General features: G+C 37.8%; 1 pseudogene; it reads left to right on the top strand.

Annotated features, from left to right (window-relative positions):
* Positions 1–1,845: 1,845 nt before the first annotated feature.
* On the top strand, positions 1,846–6,108 carry LOC140183526 (uncharacterized; annotated as a pseudogene).
* The last annotated feature ends 2,521 nt before the right edge of the window (positions 6,109–8,629 follow it).

Here is an 8,629-nt window from a genome sequence, read left to right on the forward strand (position 1 = left end):
AGAGGCTGGCTCTGCTAGAGAGCAGTAGGAGTAGGAGTAGGAGTAGAATAGAAGACTCTCTTTAATACACTTTTATTTTTCTGCACCTTTACATTTCAAATATTGAATTCAATTTAGTTTATGCAATTTACATCTTCCTGCAATTCTATTCTTCTACACTTTCACATTTTTGTTTCCCTTGAGCTTGATTTACTTTTTTGCAAATTTACTTTTCTGCAATTTTGCAATTCTGTTCATGATTCAGCTTGATTTAATTTTCATGCAATTTAAATTTCCTGTTACTTGTTCTCAAGATCTCTTCGATTGCTTGCTTTCTTGCTTTTTTTAAATTTCCTGCACCGAATTCCCTTTACATTTGCTGCACTTTACATTTCTTGCTCTTTAAGTTTCAGTCAATTTACTTTCTGCACTTTATAATTCCTGCAATTTACTTTCTGTTGATAAATTTCACCCAATTCATAACTGTTAGCTTAACTAAACTAATCACCTCACTAAAGTTGCTTGATCCATCAATCCCTGTGGGATCGACCTCACTCTTGTGAGTTATTACTACTTGATGCAACTCGGTACACTTGCCGGTGAGTTTGTGTGGAAATCTAATTTTCACCCATCATCTAGTAGGAAAACATTTATCTATCTTTTATGTTTCCACTGTGTCTTTTGAGATGTGTTTCTTTATGCCAATAAATTTCTTTTCTTATTGCCATTCTTTTCTTGTCCCCCTTTTTCTATCTTTTATGTTTCCGTTGTATCTTTGGGTATGCCCTTTACTGAATTATCCTTATCTATTGTGATAAAACCCCTAACTCCCAATCATTTTCTTATCATCTGGTATCAATTACAGGTTGTAGGTAAATTCCTATTTATCTGCACGTTCCAGGATTTTTGTTTAGTCTCTATTTTTCTCTTCAATTTCTACAAATTTAATTTAGAATTAAAAAAAATGAAAATTTCTTCCTTAAATTTTATTACTGCATTTTCTGTTTATTCAAGTTAACGAAAAAAAATGTTTAAAAAAATGAAAATTTAAATTTTCCCCTTGTTTTATCCTTTCAAATTTTCTTTGGGTTCCAGTTAGGATTCAATTTTGCTAGTTTCTGTCATCCTAGTATCATTTTTTGTTTCCTTTGTCACATACTTTAATTGTCTTCTTGTCAAGTTGAACGTATCTATCATTCAGATTATCTTAGTTTGGTGTCTCAATTCCTCATCTCCCAAAGTGCAACTTGTTAAAGCAATTCAAAAGTGGAAAAAGGCAAGAGTGTTAAGCTCAACAGAGGGTAAAAGCCATGTATTGTGTGAAACACGAGTGTCCTACTCCGAATTATACACGTGAAAAGAGTGCTATAAGGTCTTTTCTTTAACAAGTTCATTGATGGCTAACAATGAAGGGAACCTCGATCCACAACTAACTTTCCGCGTCGACACACTCACTAGCATACTTACAAGGATTGAACAACGTATTGATGACATGGATTCCGGAATTTGACTCTTTTTCCCCTAGGCGAAAAGTACGGTCATGAAAATCTATTCATAATGATTCTACGGAGTCTGAGGAGAAGACTTCATCCAGATCCCGGCATCATAGACAACCGACAGATATTGATAGTAACCTTAATGCTATCAAGATACGCATCCCGGAATTTAAAGGCAAAAGTGACCCTGAGGAGTACCTGGAATGGAAACGAAAGATGGAGCTCTTATTTCAGTGTCATAACTACTCTGATGTGAAAAAAGGTAAGACTAACAGCTGTAGAATTCTCGGATTATGCCCTTGTCTGGTGAGCCGAGCTGGACAAACAGAGGTGGCGGAATGGAAAACCACCACTTCTATCTTGGGAGAAGATGAAGAAGGTCATGTGACAACGGTTTGTCCCTTCTTACTATTACAGGGAGCTACATCAACGGCTCCAACGGTTATACCAAGGTTCTAAGTCTGTAGATGATTATCATAAGGAGATGGAGATGCTGCTAATCCAAACAAATATTGAGGAGGAGTCTGAGGCCACTATGGCACGTTTCTTGAGTGGGCTGAACTGAGACATTGCAAATACTGTAGAACGTCACCCATTTGTGAATATGGAAGACTTGGTGAACCTAGCTATCAAGGTAGAAAGACAGCAAAAAGCGAAGGAGTTACGTAATTCTTCTAACTCTACTTCAAGGTAGGACTCGAGAGGTGCTAATTTCGGGGAGAAGACTGGATCCAAACCTACCGAATCAAAAGAGAAGCCTACAGAGCAGCACAGGAAGATGCACACACCTAATTCCACTTTTAAACCTCCTGAACAGCATCGTGATATTACCTGCTTTAAGTGCCGTGGAATAGGTCATTATGCTTCCGAGTGTCCAAATAAAAGGACCATGGTCATTAAAGCAAATGATATTTTCTCAGAATCTGATAACTCAGATGGGTATAAGGACATGCCACATGCGGATGATGCTACAGATAATGAAGATATAGTTGAGTATGTTGTTAGTGGCGAGACCCTTATTTCTAGGTGGATCTTAAATGTACAAGCCAAGGATGATCATCTAGAACAGCGAGAGAACATCTTTCATATAGAATTTTTGTTGGGAGGTAAGGTTGGACTCATGATCATTGATGCTGGAAGTCATACAAACATTGCTAGCTCTACTTTGATCACAAAATTGCGGTTGAAATGCACTAAACACCCTAACCCTTACAAACTGGAGTGGCTAAGTAATGTTGGTGAATTGAAGGTTATGAAGCAAGCCCGCATACAGTTCTCTATTGGGAGATATAGTGACGAGGTGCTTTGTGACGTGGTTCCCATGTAGGCTTGTCATCAACTCCTAGGCCGTCCATGGCAGTATGATAGGAGGGTGGTCTATGATGATTTCACAAACCGATACTCCTTCACTTATCTTCGGAAGAAGATTACCCTTGCACCTTTGACACCTAAAGAAGTGTACCTGGAGAAACTGAGCATGCGCAAATCTACTAAAGATTCTTTAGGATGTGAGAAAATTGAAAAACAAGAGGGTAAAGAGAGGGCTCTGAGAGACGAAACGTGTGAGAAAAAGAGTCAGGGTCTGAGTGAAAAAGAGCGTTCTAAAAGAGAAAAATCTATAGAGAGTGGGAGTGCTCACAAAATATGTTTTTATGCAAAAGAGAGGGATCTGAAGCATGCTAGTTTGGGAAAAAAAGCAACGGTGTTAGTGTGATTTAGAGAGTCTTTACTTTCTACCATTGAAACTAACCATGATCTGCCTAGTGCTTTTATTTCACTCTTGTAGGAATTTGGCGATGTCTTTCCGAATGAGATGCCCTCAAGTTTACCTCCGTTATGAGTAATTGAACATCAGATTGACTTTGTCCCAGATCAAGCATTCCTAACTGGCCAGCTTACCGGACTAATCTTGAGACAAAGGAATTGCAACGGAAAGTCGAGGACCTTTTGGCTAAGGGTTTTGTGAGAGAAAGCATGAGTCCTTGTGCTGTTTCAGTACTGTTGGTGCCCAAGAAGGATGGCTCATGGAAGATGTGTGTTGACTGCAGAGCTGTAAATAATATTACGGTAAAGTATCGCCATCCTATTCCTAGACTTGATGATATGCTTGATGAATTGCATGGTTCTGTTATTTTTACTAAAATAGATTTAAGGAGTGGTTATCATCAAATACGAATGAACTTGGTGATGAATGGAAAACAGCTTTCAAAACTAATTATGATTTGTATGAGTGGTTAGTTATGCCATTTGGTTTGACTAATGCACCTAGTACATTCTTGAGACTAAGGAATCATGTTCTGCGAGAGTTTTTAGGTAAATTTATGTTTGTTTATTTTGATGATATCCTTATCTATAGTAAATGCCATGATGATCATATTTTGCATGTTCAATCTGTTTAATAGGTACTTAGAAAGGAAAAATTGTATGCTAATATCCAAAAATGCTCGTTCTGTCTGAGTAAAGTCGTATTCCTAGATTTTGTGATAAGTTCTGCAGGGATTGAGGTAGATGACGAGAAGGTGAAGGCTATTAGAGAATGGCCCACACCTCAGAGTGTCTCTGATGTTAGAAGTTTTCATGGTCTTGCGGGTTTCTATCGGAGGTTTGTTAAAGATTTTTCTACTATTGCTGCACATTTAACTGAAATCATCATGAAACATGTCAACTTTAAATGGGATCAGAAACAAGAACTTTCCTTTAACACCTTGAAAGAATTATTGTGTTCTGCCCCCATTCTTATTTTATCAGATTTTTCTAAAATTTTTGAAATCGAATGTGATGCTTCCGGAATCGGTATAGGTGCTGTTTTGATGCAAGAAAAGTGAGCAATTGCCTATTTCAGTGAGAAGTTGAATGGAGCCTGGCTCAACTAGTCAACTTATGATAAGGAGCTTTTTGCCTTGGTTAGAGCTTTGGAAGTGTGGCAGCATTATTTGCTACCTTTGTGGTACATACTGACCATGAATCCCTCAAACACTTGAAGGACCAAGGGAAGCTGAACAAGAGACATGCAAAATGGATGGAATTCCTTAAATCCTTTCCATACGTAATCGCCTATAAGCAAGGTAAAGAGAATGTGGTTGCTGATGCATTATCTAGAAGGTATTCCTTAATCACAACCCTTACTTCTAAGCTGTTAGGTTTTGAGTGTATGAAGGAATTGTATGCAACTGATTCTGCTTTTGCCTCTATCTATGCTGCATGTGAACATGGTGCATATAACAAATTCTATAAGCATGATGGCTTTCTTTTTCAGCGTAATAGGATTTGTGTACCTATTTGTTCTATTAGGAAGTTACATGTTCTAGAATCACATAGTGGGGGTTTGATGGGTCATTTTGGTGTGCATAAGACTTTGGATGTTTTATCTGAGAATTTTTGCTAGCCCCACATGCGTAAAGATGTTGAAAAATTTTGTGCTAAATGCATTGCATGTAAATAGGCTAAATCTAAGTCTTTACCACATGGTTTGTATACTCCTTTACCTGTTCCTGTGCATCCATGGGTTGATATTTCTATGGATTTTGTTCTTGGTTTGCCTAGAACTAGGAGAGGTCGAGATAGCATTTTTGTTGTGGTAGATAGACTTACTAAAATGGCTCAATTCATTACTCGCCATAAAATTGATGATGCCACAAATATTGCTGACCTATTCTTTAGAGAAGTTATATGCTTACATGGTGTTCCCCAAACTATTGTTTCTGATCATAATGTCAAATTCTTAAGTCACCTTTAGAAAGTTTTGTGGAGTAAGTTGGGAATAAAATTATTATACTCAACTACTTGTCACCCTCAAACTGATGGTCAAAATGAAGTAGTAAATAGGACATTAGGAACCTTGTTGCGTGCTATTGTTGGTAAGAATTTAAAAACCTAGGAAGATTGTTTACCTTTTATTGAGTTTGCTTATAACAGGACAATCCATTCTTCCACGGGTTTTTCGCCCTTTGAACTTGTCTATGGTTTTAATCCTCTAGCTGTCTTAGATTTAATGCCTTTACCTTTGAGTGTTCTTATTAGCTTAGATGGAGCAAGCAAGGCTGAGAAAGTTAAAGTAATACATGCAAAGGCTCGTGACCTAATTGAGAGGAAGAACAAAGCCACGACTGAAAGGATTAGCAAGAGCCGAAAGCATATAGTCTTCGAACCAGGAGATTGGGGTTGGGTACATTTGAGGAAGGAGAGATTTCCTACTCAGAGGAAGTCTAAACTTGATGCTAGAGGGGATGGGCCATTCTAAGTGGTTGAGAAGATCAATGACAATGCCTACAAGATTGACCGACCAGGTGAGTAAAATGTCTTTGCAACTTTCAATGTTTCCGATCTCTCTCCTTTTGATATGGACACAAATTCGAGGATGAATCTTTTTGAGGAATGAGGGAATGATACATGCTCGGAAAGACAATTGGGGCATTCTAAGACAAAAGGGCAGAATGGGAATTCCACACTTCCAAAGGGCCCCATCACTAGAGCACGTGCAAAGAAGCTCAAGGAGAGCTTTGGGAACCTGGCAGCGCTTATGCATATGGAGTTACATCAAGTTCTAACCAAGGAAGATTGGGCAAGGCCCATTGGGCTAAGTCAGGACAGCAAGAAGCCTAATAATGCTTTCCGAATTCAGTGGGAGGCATAATTTATCTTTAAATTTTGAAATTCTAGACTTTTGTTTTAGTTTTTTATGTGGTCAAAAGTTTGTTAGAAGACTTATTTTAAATCTGCTATGCTTAGTAGTATTTTTTAGAATTTTAAATTTAAATCAAATCTGATATAATCCATTAGGATCAAATCTGATTTAAATTTTAAAAATCTTATCTTATCTTTTTGTCAGTTTGTTAGGGGCCTATTTAAACATCTTTGGTGAGACCATTTACACAATTTTTTTGAACAATGAATTTCAGTTGCTTTAAGCACGTTTTATTGTGTGAGAAGTGAGGTGACTGATTTACTTCGCTTGTTGCATGAGGAAGATTGGAGGATCCAACACTAAGGTGAACTGCGTGGTGGTTTCTTTCAGTTTTCATCCCTCTGATCTAGGTTGTCAATGACAAGCTCTTTGAAGGTCTAGTAGGGAATCCTTTTCGGTGACCTAGGTTGCTAAGAACAAGTATCTTAGAGTTTTAGTAGGAAAACCTTTATCTATCTTTTACGTTTCCGCTGTGTCTTTTGAGGTGTGTTTCTTTATGCCAATAAATTTCTTTTCTTGTTGCCATTCTTTTCTTGTCCCCCTTTATCTATCTTTTATGTTTCCACTGTGTCTTTAGGTATGCCCTTTACTGAATAATCCTTATCTATTGTGATAAAACCCCTAACTCCCAATCATTTTCTTATCATAATGGCTATCTTGTAAATCTTAGTCAGGCAATTAGAAAAGTTGGTTGTGTGTTTAAAAGCATAAACGAAATAGTAAAGAATGAAATACCAGATTAGTGTAAAAGTAATGATAGATATTCAGTTAAGTCTTCAGAGATGCGTATTCTTTTCAGATTAACTTTTCTTACTGTCTACTTCAATAACGAATGATTCATTCAATGGCAGCCATAATTGACTAAGTTAGTCTCTTCTAAACCATAGCAGTCCACCATATCCGATCAACTAATGTAGCATCCTCATCAAGTTAACTCATGGCTTCCCACTATAGCCGAAGGTGAAGACCTAAGCAATCCACTTCCCTTCGCGATCCTACTCAAAATGTCACAGACAAGGTCAGATCTTCTGGATCAGGAAACACTACTTCTCAGAGTCTAGCCTTAACGCCACAGAGACCTTAGTAACCAACAATCAATGGGATTTTATGTCACATATCCAAAGTCGACCAAGCACGCTCTTGGAATCCGCAGTGCATTCTCTAGTTGTAGTTCAATGCTATCAGGGTCAGGACTCACACGGAACCCATGTAGAACAAGGATGATTGTCACGGGTCATCCTCAATTCATGAGATAAAGAACGAAAATGCACAAGAGAATGGAATCAAACGTGTATTGAAATAGAACAATAATATTATTAATCCTTGAGAATCAGCAGATCTCCTAACCTTAACTTAGGAGGTTTAGTAGCTCATGATTTACAGAAAGCAATGGTTAAATGTACAAATACATAAAGATCCCTTAATAGTGGTGATCTTTGTTCTATATATATTAACCTAATAACTAAGAAGTTCAAAAAGTATGACAGACTAGACTAGAGGTGCGAAAATCCATCCTTGGACCCACTTTGGTTGAGTACTTGGGCTGAGCTTGGCGTCCATCTTGGGCGGTAACCGCCCATTAGGGGGTAGTTGGCACTGTCTTACTTATTGGTGGGCGTTGAATGCCCCAAAGGGGGTGGTTCATGAGCATTCAATCATGGCTTGTCTCCTTGGGGCGTTGAACGCTAGCAAGGAAAAGATCTAGAAGTTAGCTTTCCAACGTTGTTGAGAACGCGTCATTTGAACCTCTGTAGCTCTAGAAATGCTCATTTGAATGCATGGAGATCAGAATCTGACAGCATCTGCTATGCTTTCCTTGCCTCTAAATTAGACTTTGCCAAAGCTCCTCAATTTCAGCCAGAATTCACCTGAAATCATTATAAAACACAAAAACTCAAATGTGAATTTTGCACTAAAACCTACGAAAAATATAATAAAACTTAAACAAAACATAACTAAAACTATATGAAAATGATGTCAAAAAGCGTATAAAATATCCGCTCATCAGAACACCAAACTTAAACTGTTGCTTGTCCCCAAGCAATCAAAAACAAGTAGGATTAGAAAGAAGAGAAGGATATAATAAATCTCAGAGTTTTCAATAAAGCTCAGTTCCAATTGATGAGCGGGGCTTGTAACCATTTACTTCTGAACAGTTTTGGCATCTCATTATCCTTTGAAGCTCAGAAGTGTTGGTGTCTTTATGAATTCAAAATCTGAATGATATTATTAGCTCTCTTAGTTTAGTTCTTTTTTATTCTTGAACACAGCTTCTTTTTTAGCCTGGCCGTGACCCTAAGCATTTTATTTTCCTATTACCACCGGATACATAAATGCCACATGCACTTAACTGGGTGAACCCAATTGGATTGTGATTCAGCTTTGCTAGAATCCCTAGGCAATGGTATCCAGAGTTCTTAGGCACACTCTTTTACTTTTGGGATCACGACTTTAACTGCTCAGTCTCAAG

This window comes from Arachis hypogaea, chromosome 3 (assembly GCF_003086295.3).
Source record: "Arachis hypogaea cultivar Tifrunner chromosome 3, arahy.Tifrunner.gnm2.J5K5, whole genome shotgun sequence".
In the NCBI taxonomy this organism is placed as follows: Eukaryota; Viridiplantae; Streptophyta; class Magnoliopsida; order Fabales; family Fabaceae; genus Arachis; species Arachis hypogaea.